This window comes from Xyrauchen texanus, chromosome 23 (genome assembly GCF_025860055.1).
Source record: "Xyrauchen texanus isolate HMW12.3.18 chromosome 23, RBS_HiC_50CHRs, whole genome shotgun sequence".
NCBI classification, from domain to species: Eukaryota; Metazoa; Chordata; class Actinopteri; order Cypriniformes; family Catostomidae; genus Xyrauchen; species Xyrauchen texanus.
In genome coordinates this window covers 440,258-458,640 of record NC_068298.1, presented here as the reverse complement: position 1 = coordinate 458,640, position 18,383 = coordinate 440,258, and positions in this window count along the sequence as shown.

The window sequence follows — 18,383 nt, the reverse complement described above, 5'->3', positions numbered from 1 at the left end:
CATCCCCAAGTACAGGTTGCTGTGTCACTCATGTGACTCATGCCACAGATCTATTGACACCGAACTCCAACCACCTCCTGCAGGTAGTGCTGATGTCATGGTTGGGAGGATTACTTTGAAATGTATTCCACTACAGATTACAGAATACAGGCTGGAAAATGTAATTTGTAACATGTACCATTAGATTACTCAAGGTCAGTAATTTATTCAAAATACTTTGGATTACTTCAGCACTGGTAGATTTTTTTTCACTTGTTTTGACTATAAAAACTCAAAATACACATGTTAAAAATACATTCTCTGAAAAACTGAAATATCTTATGCAGTGTTGTTTCTAAAACAAGATCACATTTATATGGATAAATATTCCTTCCATCTGAAAGCACTGAATATTAAAAAGAAACAAATGACAATAAAATGCAAATTAATCTCTTTGATCTACAAAGTGGAAAACTAATATTACTAATATTTTGTATTTTAAATACGTAATCCCATTACATGTATTCCGTTTCTCCCCAAACCTGTCGCATGACACATTAACAACTTTTCATGCCATCCTAAACTGCCAGTGTAAAAGCCCTCAAAACCGACACTATAAGCGGACTCCAGCGTTACACACACACTCCACTTAATAGACATTTCGAGGACTCAGGCGTTACACACACTCCACTTAATAGACGCTCGAGGGACTCAGGCGTTACACACCTCCACTTAATAGACATTTCGAGGACTCAGGCGTTACACACACTCCACTTAATAGACATTTCGAGGGACTCAGGCGTTACACACACTCCACTTAATAGACATTTCGAGGGACTCAGGCGTTACACACACTCCACTTAATAGACGCCGAGGACTCAGGCGTTACACACACTCCACTTAATAGACATTTCGAGGACTCAGGCGTTACACACACTCCAATTAATAGACGCTCGAGGGACTCAGGCGTTACACACACTCCACTTAATAGACACTCACTTAATGCCCGAGGGACTCAGGCGTTACACACACTCCAATTAATAGTCGCTTCGAGGGACTCAGGCGTTACACACACTCAATTAATAGACGCCGGGACTCAGGCGTTACACCTCATTAATGACCGAGGACTCAGGCGTTACACACACTCCACTTAATAGACGCCGAGGGACTCAGGCGTTACACACACTCCAATTAATAGACATTTCGAGGACTCAGGCGTTACACACACTCCACTTAATAGACACTCGAGGGACTCAGGCGTTACACACACTCCAATTAATAGACACTTCGAGGGACTCAGGCGTTACACACACTCCAATTAATAGACACTTTGAGGACTCCGGCGTTAACAAACTGCGTCTTGAATGACTCTTTGGGGGACTCTGATACTGATATACAAACAATTGAGGATAGAAAAACACACCACACTGTATTGTACAAGCAAACTTTTTAAATTGACTTTGCAATATATAACATTGACAGGATGTTGCAAAGAATATTACATGCAAATGCACTGCATGCACAATCATTCTCTTAATCCTAAGAAATGCCAAGATGTTGAAAGAGCAGTGAACACATTGTAGAAGATAAAATATAATATATATTGAGATCGAGAACCTTGGCCTAAACAATTAACTATATCTTCATTCCTCCCTCTTTTCCTCTACTTCACTTTCACTCCTCCATCTTTTTGTCTACTTCACTTTCACTCCTCCCTCTTTTCCTCTACTTCACTTTCCTCCTCCCTCTTTCCTCTACTTCACTTTCACTCCTCCCTCTTTCCTCTACTTCACTTTCCTCCTCCCTCTTTCCTCTACTTCACTTTCCTCCTCCCTCTTTTCCTCTACTTCACTTCTCACTCCCTCCCTCTTTTCCTCTACTTCACTTTCCTCCTCCCTCTTTTCCTCTACTTCACTTTCCTCCTCCCTCTTTTCCTCTACTTCACTTTCCTCCTCCCTCTTTTCCTCTACTTCACTTTCCTCACTCCCTCTTGTCATCTACTGATCACTTTCACTCCTCCATCTGTTTCATCTACTTCACTGTCATCATCCTCGAATGTCATCACTTGACTTTCATCGAATCGTTCATCGACTTCACTTTCATGCCTCCATCTTTCGATCTACTTGACTGTCATCATCCATCTTGAATCGACTTCACTTGCATCCTCCATCTTTGTCGACTCGACTGTCACTCATCCATCATTCGTCTACTTCGACATCGAATCATCATCGAATCGAATTCACTCATCATCTTCGAATCGAATCACTCGACATCATCTATCATCGACTCATCATCTTGCATCGACTCATCTATCACTCGCATCACTCTTTTCGATCTACTTCACTTTCATCGCCTCATCATCATTACTATCGTCTACTTCATTTGCACATCACTCACCTCATCTTTGTCTACTTCACTTTCACTCCTCCCTCTTTTGGTCTACTTCATTTCACTCCTCCCTCTTTTCATCTACTTCACTTTCCTCCTCCCTCTTTTCGTCTACTTCACTTTCCTCCTCCCTCTTTTCCGTCTACTTCACTTTCCTCCTCCCTCTTTTCCGTCTACTTCACTTTCACTCCTCCCTCTTTTCATCCCTTTCACTTCTACTTTTAACAACTGTTTTTCAAGAAAATGAAAAAGTGTTAAACACATAGTGGTGAACAGCTTATGAAACAAAATTCAAAAAGTGCTGAATATTGAAAAGTCATTTTACTTCTACGGCTACAAAGCACCCTTTTTTTTTGAGAGTTGTGATCCTGTTTACGCACATAGTTTTTCAGGCCAGTCCATGTTCGCTCCTTCAAAGCCTCTGGCTCTGCTTCAATGCATCTTTCACAGTCTTGCTTACCAGGAACTTTGCATGTCTTGATGAACCTCATCATGTGCCTTTCTATTGCTTTTACCTCAATGTCCTCCCATTTTCTTTTTGGAGCCTTTAAAGAACCTGAAAAAATAAGGAAATAAAGTTTTAAATCAGAACCAATCATGACATATTGTAATCTGTAGATTATTAGAAAATGTGAAAAGCCCTCAGATGCTTATTGCTCAGGGATGCCAACTGCTTACATTTCAGGAAAATTCCCAGCTTTGAAACCAAAATCAGTCACCTACATGATGTGTGTTTGAAAGAGTTTGTGTCAGTGAGGATGGGGCCCAAATGGCCAATGGCAGTTAGTAATATTTGTGCTATTCTTTGGCGATCTGACAGGAGTGCAGTTTTAGATAAACAGCTGAGAATAAGGTGAGGCTGCCTATGATCACATAATAGTATTAACACAATAATATTAATCTTCTGCTAAAGGTGCTGTTTCTCTCCTGGTAATGTTGTAATTAAAAATGACAAACAAAATTATCACGTTACCGTATGGGATTAATTAGTAAATTGTTCTTAATCAGTGAGTAATGCATTTACCGTTGTGTTCTGATGTCCCAGTGTGTATACTGGGAGGACTTTTATAATGGCGTCTATGTTGTGTGAGCTAGATGGCGCCACCAATCCAATGTTACTTTCAGTTTTTCCTGCCTTTCCACAGGTGTGAATGTGGGTTAATACACACAAGGTTTTTAATAATACTCTTTTACAAGTGGTGTATGCTTTTTTGAAACACTAAGTTTGAGTCATTGCAGTTTATATTGGTTATAATGATGCAAGTTCCTTGTGGCGATTCAGAGCATATGTTAACAGCTATTTACCCTTTCATTTGCATAATAGTGCACATATTCATGAGCGTGGCTGTATGGTTGCTGTGCAAAACAAAAAAGAAAGCCATATACTTCCAACTGATTAATATTGTGGAGGATGAGTGTTAAAGAGATTTAATGCCCATTTTAGGACTGCACAATATATTTAATTTATTGATATATCAAGGGCTTGCAAAAATTACATTATTTTAATACTTTAACTTTCATGATGACTTTTTCTTACACAATTCCCACATTGAATGAAGTCACAACAATTGGATCAAAAAATAAAAATAGACTCATTCAGAATATCCCACAATATGCTGAAATTAACTATATTCATTTATTTTACAAAGCAAATACAAATAATTGCATTTTGATATCAATCAGTAAATGGCATAAATAAATACAGTCAGGTCCATAAATATTGGGACATGGACACAATTCGAATCTGTTTGGCTCTATACACCACCACAATGGATTTGAAATGAAACGAACAAGATGTGCTTTAACTGCAGACTTTCAGCTTTAATCTGAGGGTATTTATCAGGTGAGCGGTGTAGGAATTACAACAGTGTGCATATGTGCCTCCCACTTTTGAGGGACCAAAAGTAATGGGACAGATTAACAATCATAAATCAAACTTTCACTTTTTAATACTTGGTTGCAAATCCTTTGCAGTCAATTACAGCCTGAAGTCTGGAGCGCATAGACATCACCAGGCGCTGGGTTTCATCCCTGGTGATGCTCTGCCAGGCCTCTACTGCAACTGTCTTCAGTTCCTGCTTGTTCTTGGGGCATTTTCCCTTCAGTTTTTTCTTCAGCAAGTGAAATGCATGCTCAATCGGATTCAGGTCAGGTGACTGACTTGGCCATTGCATAACACTCCACTTCTTTCCTTGAAAAACTCTTTGGTTGCTTTACGATGCAGCTTCTGGTCATTGTCCATCTGTACTGAAGCGCCGTCCAATGAGTTCTGAAGCATTTGGCTGAATATGAGCAGATAATATTGCCCGAAACACTTCAGAATTCATCCTGCTGCTTTTGTCAGCAGTCACATCGATCAATAAATACAAGAGAACCAGTTCCATTGGCAGCCATACATGCCGGCGCCATGACACTACCACCACCATGCTTCACTGATGAGGTGGTATGCTTTGGATCATGAGCAGTTCCTTTCCTTCTCCATACTCTTCTCTTCCCATCACTCTGGTACAAGTTGATCTTTGTCTCATCTGTCCATAGGATGTTGTTCCAGAACTGTGAAGGCTTTTTTAGATGTTGTTTGCAAACTCTAATCTGGTCTTCCTGTTTTTGAGGCTCACCAATGGTTTACATCTTGTGGTGAACCCACTGTATTCACTCTGGTGAAGTCTTCTCTTGATTGTTGACTTTGACACACATACACCTACCTCCTGGAGAGTGTTCCTGATCTGGCCAACTGTTGTGAAGGTTGTTTTCTTCACCTGGGAAAGAATTCTTCAGTCATCCACCACAGTTGTTTTCCGTGGTCTTCGGGTCTTTTGGTGTTGCTGAGCTCACCTGTGCGTTCTTTCTATTTAAGAATGTTCCAAACAGTTGATTTGGCCACACCTAATGTTTTTGCTATCTCTCTGATGGGTTTGTTTGGATTTTTCAGCCTAATGATGGCTTGCTTCACTGATAGTGACAGCTCTTTGGCTCTTATAGTGAGAGTTGACAGCAACAGATTCCAAATGCAAATAGCACACTTGAAATGAACTCTGGACCTTTTATCTGCTCCTTGTAAATGGGATAATGAGGGAATAACACACACCTGGCCATGGAACAGCTGAGTAGCCAATTGTCCCATTACTTTTGGTCCCTTAAAAGTGGGAGGCACATATACATACTGTAGTAATTCCTACACCGTTCACCTGATTTGGATGTAAATACCCTCAAATTAAAGCTGAAAGTCTGCAGTTAAAGCACATCTTGTTACGTTTCATTTCAAATCCATTGTGGTGGTGTATAGAGCCAAAAGATTTGAATTGTGTCGATGTCCCAATATTTATGGACCTGAATGTATATTGTAAGTGACCTGCATGCAATTTGGAACAAAAGACAACTTTGTGATCTCTGGGATAGATCAGTAAATACTGTAGGCACCAATGCTCTTTTTGGGAAACACAGCCCTGATCTTTCCCATTATACATTTTAAAATTAATTTCAATTTAAAAGGTAAAATTTTAGCACTTTCAAAATCAGTGATTATTCATGATTAATGATGTAAAATTATGTGATTCATCACGATTAAAACTTTTAATTGACCGACAGCACTAGTTGTAATAAAAAACACAAGATTGTGTCATATTCTTATAAACAGCATTGTTTTATACTATGCATATGTTCTGTGATTAATGAATACAATTGTAATTACATAAAAAAAAGATGTGTGAAAATATAGAAGCCGAACAAAAGCCAGCAAAACAGCGAAACCTTACTGAATGTACATTTAAATCATTTACTTTCTTTAAACTTGCAGTCTATTTTCTCTAAAAGAAAGCCCAGAGGCATACCCCAAGATATAAAACAACCTTTTTACTTCGAACTGGCCTCCCTGATTGTTGTCTTTAGTTAATATAAAAGTAATTCTTGGTGATTAAATGATTGGTTAAAAACTTTGCTTACTTTGATCCTTTTGTGATCCAGACAGTTGAGCCGTCTCTTCTGGGGATGCTGACTGAGATGGGTCGCTGCAATCCTCCTCATCACTTGACATATCATTAGCGAGGGGTTCAAATTGTTCTAAAGAAAGCATTGATGAATGAAAATATAATATCGTCATAGCATCATACTTTCAAATGTAATTTTTTTTCTTACATTTTCTGTCAAAAAACTTGCATAGACAAAAATATTAGCATAGACATGCAAGCATGCTCATACCATTTGGGTCAATTTCAATCTCATCAAGCGTCTTTCCTTTGAAGTCTGAGAGTGTTCCCTTTTCCATTGCTAACAAGACCTTGCTCATCTTTGCCAGCTGCAGCGTCCCCTCCGATAGCGGTAATATTGTCTGTGGATTCTGATATCATGACCGAGGAAATCAGCCAATTGATCTGCTTCGTTCTCATCAAGGTTCAAGATTTTTGACATGGTTGCTATGTGTTTCCTCAGCTTAGTTGATGACAGTGCTTCTGGATTCTTTATGCCACATTCCTGAGCAGCTCTGTAAATGCACTCTCCTCCTCGGTATGCAGACATTGCTCCTGATCTGGCAAACAGAAAAGGATTCTCAGCTGGGACTTCACAAACCTCACGTGTTTCAACAAGCAGCTCCATGGCAGAAACCATTGAAGGCTTGAGAAGCACAGGAACCTTTCTCCCTCGTTTACCACGGATCTCAACTTCGGGTGAAGTGCAGACACAACTTTCTCTCGAACTCCGAAAGACAGATCGCTAGGTCTTCATGTAGCTCAGAAGAATCCCTGCTTTTAAAAGCTGCCAAAAGCATTCAGTGATACCTCACCTTCTCTTCTTCTGTTGAACAGGATGACTTGCGTCAATGTGACCTTAGCAAGAGCTGAATAGCTTTTTGCCGATGGGCAGTTTCTGAGCTTGCTTAGGAACTGTTTGTGTTTCTTTCCAGATGTGCATGCAGAACTTTGACATCTTGAGTGAAAGGAATGATCTGAGGCGTGTTCCACTTGGCTTCTTTTAAAGTAGTTAAAGCACCAGCAGAAATGTATTCGTTCCATCTTGCCTGGTGTATTTTTCTGAAGTCTCGAGCACACTCAGCACGTTGATGGTCTCCGTACATCATGGCATTGCTCTCAACAATACTACAGATCTTGTTTAAAGAATGACCAAGTTTGAGAGCTAGAGAGGAATCTGGTAGCAGTTTTTCTCTTCATCATAGCCAGATACAACTTTAACAGCTGAAATGACTTGTTTGAAATTTGCTGGAATGATGAAGTCCACCATAGATCTTAGCCGAGTAATCTTCCTTGCTTCAAGAAGAAGTCTGCCAACTTCTCTCATCTTCTGTCTGATGTAGTCATGTTTATTAACATCAGATCCCATCCTATTAAACATGTGCTCCCCAGTTGCATGATGCAGCAGTCAGAGTGAACAACACGGGAAACTTCATCATAGTTCATAATGGAAAGTATATTCTTTAAACCTTTGCTCACTTCTAAACCAACTGGAGTTTTCAGAGCGCAGAGTGATCGGACTCTTTTCCTGCCCTTGGATTCATCATCTTTAGGTTTCAGAGGACAGTTCTTTAAATGTTTCCAAAGGCTACAGCTTGTTGTAAAGCCCTTGGCAGTAAACACAGTGAATGAAATCCTTGGCTTTTTGCTCTCTTTTGGACGGTAGCAGGCAACCATCTCTCCATGTCCATTTCTTGCCACATCTGTGTTGTGGGCAAAGTTGCCCTTTTCTAAGGAGGTTTAACTGGATTAGCCTCTCTTTAGAATGTTTTGGAAGCATAACTGCCTTTGCAGCGTCCACTTCATTCGCGATGGACAGATTCAAGGTGTCTTGCCATTTTTGAAAAAGGCTTAGAGCAATAAAGACAATACTGCTTCTTATATGACTTGCGATCCTGCACAGGTGATGGCATTGATTGAATAAAAGACCTATCTTCAGAAGAGGGTCTGTCTCTTTGGTTTTGCATTGCACTTTAGCATTTGGTGATGGTGTTGTCACGCCTGTGTCTGATGAACTGCTTGTATCTTTATAGCTTTGTGAAAAAGGTGAAGTTGGATTTTTCAGAGAACTTTTGACCATACCTTTTCAGAAGTCTTTTCATTAGCTTCATCTAAGCTACTTTCAACCATGCTATATCCAGAAGCACTATCATCTGATTACGTCTGAGCTGCTCTTGGGTACATAGTCAACATGGCTGTAGTCTGTAACATCTGAATCACTGAGGGCTTTCCATGAGTACTGAAAAGAGAACAACACATGATGAAAATAAGGATGTACAATTTCAGTAAGTTTCAGTGCTCAAATAAGGGGAGTGAACTTTTAAATAAGATAAGGTGTTAGTAGTCTATGGGCATTATGTGGTTTCTGTAAATCTAATTAGCATTGTACTGTGGTTACTTAAGTGTAATGACAAGCAAGACACTCTTTCAGGTTATCATACAAGCATTAAAAATGCTGCATAGCATATCACGTACCTCTCACATAATTTCTCTAATAATCTAAAATGCCCTTCTTTGGAAGTAATATGTGATTGGAATTTGAGTGCACAAAAATTTTTATCAAATAATTATGGTTGGACATTTATGTAATAATAGTGACTTATCTTAATAGAGATATTAAGACTGGGTGGCGTTTCATCTCCACGATATACTGTATATATTTATATAGAAATAAAGTGTCAACTGGTGGAGATTTTTTATATTGTTAATATCATTGTATGTAAATATCTAATGCTTCACCTGGTTGCACTGACAGACAAACATGCAGAAAGATGAACACACAAAATCTTGGGACAGCATTGAATTTGATCATTAGCAAGAGGAATGTATTTTTATATAAAAATGTGCCGTTTTCTCATGTTCTCACTAGGGCTGGTTTATAGGATGATTTAATTGTATATCGATGAATAGAGCTGGGTAGTTTCCAAATATTTTAAACAGTATCCCATTTACCATGATTTTAAAAGCGTGCTAATCGAAAATTAAACAATTAAAATCATTTCGGATTTTAGAGACAGGCTGTGTCAATTTTCATTGCTCTGTTGATTGTCGACATGTTCTCTAAATAGAATCAGCGGATGACATCAGCGGATGATCACTTTTGCACTGATATTCCTGGCCAAATTGAGAACAGATACTAAGGATGTCTGCATACTATTTACATGTCACAGCAAGCATTGTCCTACATAAAGACATTGGAGTAAGCCATGTGGATGAATCTGCTTGTTTTAGGTGCTTATGCCTCAAGTTGGCTGGAGTTTGTTTTGTGGAATATTTCTTACAGGACATTGGAGTGAGTTTGACTGCACAAAGAACTGAATAGATGCTTTGTGCAGGTTCATGCTGGCTGGAGCTTGTTTTGTGCAGGCCCAGACCTTCAAGACAATTAAGTGGATGAATCTACACTTTTTTTGTGTGTTTATTCAGCTTATGGGCTGGAGTTTGTTTTATAGATGATCTTCTGATGTGTAATTCTGTTTAAAAAAATTGTGTGGAAGCACGGACTTGAGCAATCTGATGGCAAGTTTGTGCATAGGGACTATCGTGGCGTACATGGACTGTTTGAGTTTAGAGGGATGGACACCAATTGGTGATGTTGTGCTTAGGGTTAATGCACATGTTTTTCTTTTTTTTGCTGGGGAAAGTTAGGGGTTGATTGTTGCACCAATGTGGAATGTGGTCTTTATAATTACATTTTTATCTAATTTCTCTACTATGTTAATGTCAAATACTAATATGAGTGGATTGTCACTCTTCACATGGAATGTGAATGGTTGGGACACCCCATAAAAAGAAGGAAGGTTATTTATTTTCTTAAAAGCGTAAGAAATAGGATATAGTGTTTCTTAAAGAAACACAAGTTTTCTGCAGGAAGCTGAACATTTTGGGAAGATATGGGATGGACATGTTTTCTTTAGTGCTGGCTCGAGTAAGAGCAGGAGTCATTACATTGATAAGTAAACATCTACAATTCAAATGTCTCCAGCAGATTAAAGTTAAATTAGAGTCATTATTTTTTTTTTGAAATTCAGGGGCAAAGGTTGATTTTGGCTAATATTTCTGCACATAACAATGTGCATTATAACAATATAATGTTGGGAGGAGACTTTAATCTATTGATGGATTCAGTCCTTGATCATAGTAAAGGAAAAGTGTGTAAGTCCCCTAGAGCAACATCTACGCTTCAGAGGATGTGTACAAATCTTGGTCTTACAGATATTTGGAGACTTTTGAACCCATATGGTAGGGTCTATACATTTGAATCCATATGGTAGGGACTATACATCTTAGTCTCTGATCACACTCTGGTGAGTTTAAAGGTGTTGCCACATACAGAGAAAAAAAAAAAAAAAGAATATAGTTGGTGTTTTAATGTTTCCCTTTTGCAAAATTCTGAGTTCCAACTAATTTTAAAGTCCGAAATCATTGTTTATATGGAGTCCAACTGGTCCTCATTATCTTCTGTGGGCGTGGCTTGTAGACACTTAAGGCATTTCTTAGGGGTCGGATCATACAGTATGCCTCATTCATCAAAAAATCCAAAGCATGAGAACTTCGTGGAGTTGGAGGGAATATTAAAAGTGCGAGGCAGAGCTGAAGCGCCAAATGTAGATCTGATGGCCTCAGAGAATTGACCCGATTGAAATACAGATATAATACTATTTTGTCATACTTTGAGTGGGGGACAAAGCAGGGAAGCTTTTGGCTAGATATATAAAGGAAAGAGTCTTTTCTACCATTCCCTCAATTAAATCTGCTGCTGGTGAAATATTTACCATTGATATTAATAATACTTTTAAAGAAATCTATCTTGATCTTTATAGTTCCATGTTTTAGATCTACTGATGAAGATATTAGAAATTTTGTGGAACCATTAGATCTCCCTAAACTGTTGACTGAGCAAACATTTTTTATTGATTCTGGAGATAAACTTGGAGGAGCTTGGCGAGGTAATTAAGCCCTTACCTACAGGCAAGGCTCTGGGGTCTAAATTCTATTTAACTGGTCTAAATCTGAAACTTTGGCTCTGACAGCATACTGCCCGTAAACAGCTTTTCATCTGACATCTTTCAGTGGCCCAAACAGGGCATTTAGTATTTGGGTATTTTATTCCCAGCAAATTTATGTGATTCAGTTAATTCAGAGTTAATTTTGACCATTTAAAAAAAATTTGAGGGATGTGGGCAGGTGGGGTATGTTGGTTAATTGTATATGTTTTTAAGTCATCAAGTATTTTATTTGGACTGTTTGTTTATATGCGTGTCTGTTGTTATTTTATGTTTGACCACTGGAATGTATGTGTGGTTGCAGGTGGTGGGGGGGTACATAAATGTTAAAAGTTGTTTAAATTGAGTTCTATTTCATTTTTAGGAGGCAGTAACTGCATTACCCAAGCATAAAACAAACACAAATTAATGTGCATGTACCAGAAGCTAAACTGGTATGGCGACATCCACAGATTGTCTACTAAATGTGTATACCCCACCTCCCTTAATGAGACAGGCTCAGGTTCCTGTGATAAGCCATTCCCTGCGGTGGATGCAGCACAGGGCAAAGGTGATGAGGATTGCGGCACATTAAGTGGTGAATGTGATGGTGTATCAGATGTGCATACTTCAGTGGGTGACGGGGACAGCTGGAAAACATAATCAGAAGTAATATCATATGGACTAAATGAAAGGCTCAAAAGTACCAAAAAAGCACCTGTAAAGAAATTGAGGTGTTAATTATTTGTGATCGTCTGTGTTCATATATATTACTCACCGAGCAATCTTTTGTGACAGCTGTTTAGTGACCTGATCATGCAATAGCTTGAGATGTTTCTTTTCACTCTCATTCCTCTCAGTCTCTGCTCTTTTAAAGCGATTATAACAATCTTCATGATGTTGTCGTAACTTTGACATTCTTGATTGAAACAGCTGCTGTAGATATAAAAGAGGTATTTAGCTTAAGCCAAGAGTAAAATATACATTGTCAATGTTAAAAACTGTGGCACCTAAAGACATTTAAGCATCACTGAGGTGAGCCAAAAGGTAAGATGTATGTTTTGTTAATTTAACGAAGTTGTTTTATTTTTGGTAAGCACTGCTCTGGTATAGTTGAGGGAAAAGTGAGGACAAGTCAAAGAAATTTTGTATCACTTCTCACTTGACTTGTTAACACTTACATTAAGCGTGCGTGGAAGGGAAGAATGTGACCAGAAGTGAAGATTATCATAACTTTTTAATTCTGTTATTTTCTTATAAACATCATTAATTTAGCTTGGGAAGACATTAATGGCCGGACTGCAGTTGTGTCGATTACATTGGGACTATCAAAATTTGGTACCTGTTGACTTGCATTGTGCAGGACCTACAGAGCTGAGATATTCTTCTAAAAATCTTTATTTGTGTTCTGCTGAAGAAAGAAAGTCATATTCATCTGTGATGGCATGAATATAATGAAAGAATTGTTATTTTAGGGTAAACTACTCCTTTAAGAGTTAGTTATATTGTTTTAATGCATTGTAAAATCCGGCCTCTAAGCTTCAAAATTACCCATTTTGTCATTACAAGGAGTGAAGCAGAATTAACTGTACTTACCGATTTCTGTGGGCCCAAACTGCTGACTGATTTTACATCACTGGATTCTGTTGACGGTTCATTTAAAGACTGGAGAAATATGAGACCATAAAACACATTAGCAATTAATGACAGGAAAAAGGCATCATATATTGCTGCTTATGAATTCTAGCATTTTCTTTATGGTACCTTGGCTCTCCACGGCCAGTCAGTACGCCATAGTTGTAAGTGATTTCTTCACCTGGTAAAATGTCTCGTACAGCAAATAGACAAAGATGAGGCTTTTCTTCACTTCAACAGTTCTCATTTTGCAAGTTGGATTTTTGTGCTCATCGTTGACAAGTCTTCCCAGGGACTTGTCTTCCTTGGATGCATCCATACTATATAAACACACACACTTACCATTAAATGTATGCAAGACATATACAGAAGTGTTTTTCACATCTACAGTCTGTTTTTATATTAAAGGCACAGTTCACTATAATTCTCTCATCATTTACTACGCCCTCATATGACTTTCTGTCTCCTGTGGTAATCATTTTTGGCGTGTTTTGGTCCTTACAATGTAAGCCAATGGAGTCCAAAGCTTTCAAGCTCAAAAAAGGTTATAAAGGGAAAACATACAGCTGCTCAAAAAATTTAATATTGTGGAAAATTCATTCAAAAAGTGGAACTTTCTATATTCTAGATTCATTTCACATAAAAAATTATTGTTGCAATCTTGATGATTACTGCTTACAGCTCATAGAAATAAAAAATCCAGTATCTCAATATATTAGAATACAGAATTTATAATACAGAAATATCAACCTGAGAAGAGTTTTAATCAGCTAATTAACTCAAAACACCTGCAAAGGTTTCCGAGCCTTTAATCTCCGTCTGGTTCAGTACACACAACCACAATCATGGGGAAGACTGGTGACTTGACAGTTGTCCAGGCGACACTCATTGACATCCTCCACTAGGAGGGTAAGCCACAGAAGGTCATTGCTGAATGAGTGCTGTTCCATTCCAAGACCAGAGACAACGCCAGAACCGTCTTACCTGGGTTAAAGGAGAAGAACTGGACCGTTGCTCAGTGGAGAGGCCAGTGTGAAGTTTCCACAGTCAGTGATGATATGGGGTGCCATGTCATCTGCTGGTGTTGGTCCACTGTTTTCTCTCAAGTCGAGAGTCAATTCAGCCGTCTACCAGGATATTTTAGAGCAATTCATGCTTCCATCTGCTGACAAGGTTTTTGGAGATGCTGATTTCCTTTTCCAGCAGGACTTGGCACCTGCCCACAGAGCCAGAACTACAAGTAACTGGTTTTCTAACAATGGTATTACTGTGCCCAACAATACAGACAAGCTGATGGCCGCTATCAAAGCATCCTGTGCTTCCAGAACACCTCGGCAGTGCCACAGACAGATTGCCTCCATGCCACGCCACATTGATGCAATAATTTGTGCAAAAGAGCCCTGACCAAGTATTGAGTGCATAAATTAAAATACTTTTCAGAAGGTTGACATTTCTGTATTATAAATTCTTTATTCTAATATTTTGAGATACTGGATTTTTTATTTCCATGAGCTGTAAGCTGTAATTATCAACATTAAAACCAAAAAAAAAAATTTCATGTGTAAGGAATCTAGAATATATGAAAGTTCCAATTTTAACTTTTCCATGATATTCACATTTTTTAGATGCACCTGTACCTCTCAAGTGTTTAGTCCATGTCTTCTGAAGTGATAAAATTAGCTTTGGGTGAGAATTCAACCCAAATATGTCATTATTCTCTATAAATCCTCCGCTGTAGTTCATGAGAGAAGCTGGTTTACGGTTGTTTGCACTTGACACATGTGCAGAGCACTCTACATTTCAAATGTGAAAGGAGTTATTCATGAATAAAGATTTATAGGGAATGATGACTTAAATTGGGAGTCAGATAGAATAAGAATGAGTAAATGATGAGAGAATGATCATTATTGGTAAAATTGGCCCTTTTACTCTCTTGAAGAAAAAGATCTCTTTGAGCTTCCCTGCTACATCAAGTCAACAGTTCTTGATGTACTTACCACTAATATTTTCCATGCCACTGAAAATCAAACAAGAATGTGCTCTCAGTTTCAGTGTAGTTTTTAGTTCGTTCAAGACTCTCCTTTGAACTCAGAAGTTCACCTCTGTATTCAAGAACAAAGTCTCCTCTGCAGAAAGATTCAGTGGTGAAAGCGCCACGGCCTAAAGCAGAAAAAAACATTATTTTGATTACTGTTACAGGGTGTCTGCAATCTCATTTAATAAGTAAAAATGGAAATATCTGAAATGTACTAACATTTTACTAATTCAACAGTTCAGCTGCAATACAAAAGTAATCCAAAGTACTTATATTTGAATTGTCTTGCCTTTATATTTGCTGATGTACTGCTCTTGAAGACCAGGCTTTTCAGTTTCAAATATGATGTTATCTTCAGCATCCTGCTGAGGTCTTCTACGTCTTTTACGGATAGCCAGCATGCTGAATTCCACACATAGGGCAATTTTCATGAGGGAAAAAACGATTATATAAAATTAATGGAATAAACAAGCATAATTACAATGTAAAAATATCTTAGAAAGAATTGTTCAATCAAAAGAGAGAGAGGAGAGAGAGACTCCAAATTAAATAATGACAGAATGTTGATTTACATTGGGGTTTAATCCCACTGGTCACAACTGTGATCACACTTTGCTTCCATGTTTGTGGAGTATTACAGTAAGAGGTAAGATATAAATAATGATATACACCAAACTATTTCATTTCTACTTCACCACAGAAAGATAATGTCCTCAAAGCAAAATATGTTAAAATACAAATAGCAAATTTGGTACCTTAGGTACTGCTATTAATGCATTTCTAAGATTTACACTGAATTATATCCATCAATACACAAATGTGACTAGTGGGAAAGCACAAACTTAATTGGCTTAATTGTTTAATCGTCAACTTCATAATTAAACAGGTTCAACTAACAATTGACATGAAGAACACAAGTGAATACAACGCTAAACATCGATTTATTAGTCAAGAATCTCTTATTGTATATTTTTATGACAAGACATCTTACCTTTTCTTCCTTAATGAGCGTGTTCAGTGTTGTCGTTCGCGGGAAAAACTGTCTTCGCTCCATTAGACGTCATTGTCACGTGTCTGAATTCCCGGGAAAACGAGGTTTGTCACGTGTTAAACTCGCAATGACACACATTCATACTAACGATTTCTGCCATATACGATATAAATAGTATGTTTAGTCTTGTAGGAAGCTTTTCTGAAATTAAATGTTTAGACAAATATTCTGATAACGTCTTTTTTCTTATTCTGATACAGATTTTGCCAACTATGTATTTTTATAGTGCAAACACAGGACATTTAAATGCTAAAAATGCATAATCTCATGTTCTCATGAAAACTGACATTCTACCTTTCGTTTAGTTGAAAAAACGCCACATATCAAATGTCTTTCAAAACATAATTAATCTCATCGCGTTACTGTGTAGTGACGTCACTGCATCTCACGGTCAGCGCGAGAGCGCCATCCCCTTCAAGACTTTTCCGCGGGCAAATCAAGTGCTTCTGAGTGAAAGCAGAGTGGGGAGGGGGTTAATTGAGGTGTCTCCAAACTTACACTTCACTTGCAATCTTATATTCTGTTCATTCTAATAAATCAATGGCATTTCCCATTAAATACAAAGTTAGAAAAGTGGCTATGTCTAGTAACATTTCTTTTTAATTGCTTTATTTACACAATAATTTAAATTATCAATATTCTTATGAGTATATCTACTTTATCTTTTTTGAGCACGTCTAATTTTCTTTCCCTTTTTGAGCATGTCTACTTTTCTTGCTTTTTCAATTTTTTGAGCTGTGAAGTTTTTGCATGTGAAGTTTTGCTCTGGATAGGCAGCAGTGATCAGGTGTGTGGGGAAGGGCAGCCTACACTGACCTGTATCTGATACACTGCACAAATATCTATCTTAAATCATCTTGATTTCTGATTCCCTTAAATACCATTATTGTAAGAAACTATGTAATATGGACATAACTTGGCTGATGGTTATTCTGCATCAAATCATCAAATTATTTTTATTTATTACTTAAGAATACATTTCCCAGCTTAATCACTTTGTCACATGAAAAGCAGCATATACAGTCCCTTGCAATAAATACATAAAATAATCTACTTTTAAGGGTTAGGTAAGAATTCAACTGAGATTTGCTTCAAGACAGTAAATTAATCTCCATGTCTTTTAATATAATTATAGTACACATATACATATATATATATATTTGTATATATATATTTGTGTGTGTGTACTGTGTATATATATATATATATATATATATATATATATATATATATATATATATATATATAAATAACAAAGTGTTAATGAAAAATATAATAAAGTGTTGTGCTGTTCATTGCTCGTCTCTGTACTGCTCTCATTGAGGCAGGGGAGGGTGCGGTGCTTCCCATGCGGCTGAAAGATACCAAAATAATTGAAGTGGGGAATACAATGTTTAAAAGATCACTAATAAAATCAAGCGATTTCGATTTTAACACATCCTTTACAGGCATATTTTCATTGAATACATCCAGGTGCATACACATACTTTAAAAACGTTAATAAATGTAAATATTTGTCCCCTCTCTGAGAAGACAATGATTGCTTTGCAAAGACACGTGCTTATGTGTCGATCACCTTCCCTATTTTAAATATTGTTTATACATTTATCTTTAATAAACTAATATCTAAATTTCAGTACAATCAATTGACTGCATTGCATCGTTCGCGCCGCCTCCGTCTCGGTAATTCTCGGTAACTCTCGGTAAAGCGGGGAGGGGTCAGCTCGGTAGTGTGGCAGATAAGGATCGGGATTAGAAAAACATTTTGGACATACGATTTTAAATCTCCCAGTGCTTAACCAAAACCACTCTATTTTTATTTACTCACTAATGATTTACAATGTAATGTTTTAGTGCAAACACACGACATTTAAATGCAAAAAAACGAATTGTGTAATACATACATAATCTCATGTTCTCATGAAAACTGACATTCTACTTTTTTCTTTTAGTTGAAAAAACGCCACATATCAAATGTCTTTCAAAACATAATTAATCTCATCGCGTTACTGTGTAGTGACGTCACTGCATCTCACGGTCAGCGCGAGCGCCCATCCCCCTTCAAGACTTTTCCGCGGGCAAATCAAGTGCTTCTGAGTGAAAGCAGAGTGGGGGAGGGGTTAATTGAGTGTCTCCAAACTTACACTTCACTTGCAATCTTATGTTCTGTTCATTCTAATAACTCAATGGCATTTCCCATTAAATACAAAGTTAGAAAAGTGGAAAAGTGTCTAGTAACATTTCTTTTTAATTGCTTTATTTACACAATAATTTAAATTATCAATATTCTTATGAGTATATCTACTTTATCTTTTTTGAGCATGTCTACTTTTCTTGCTTTTTTC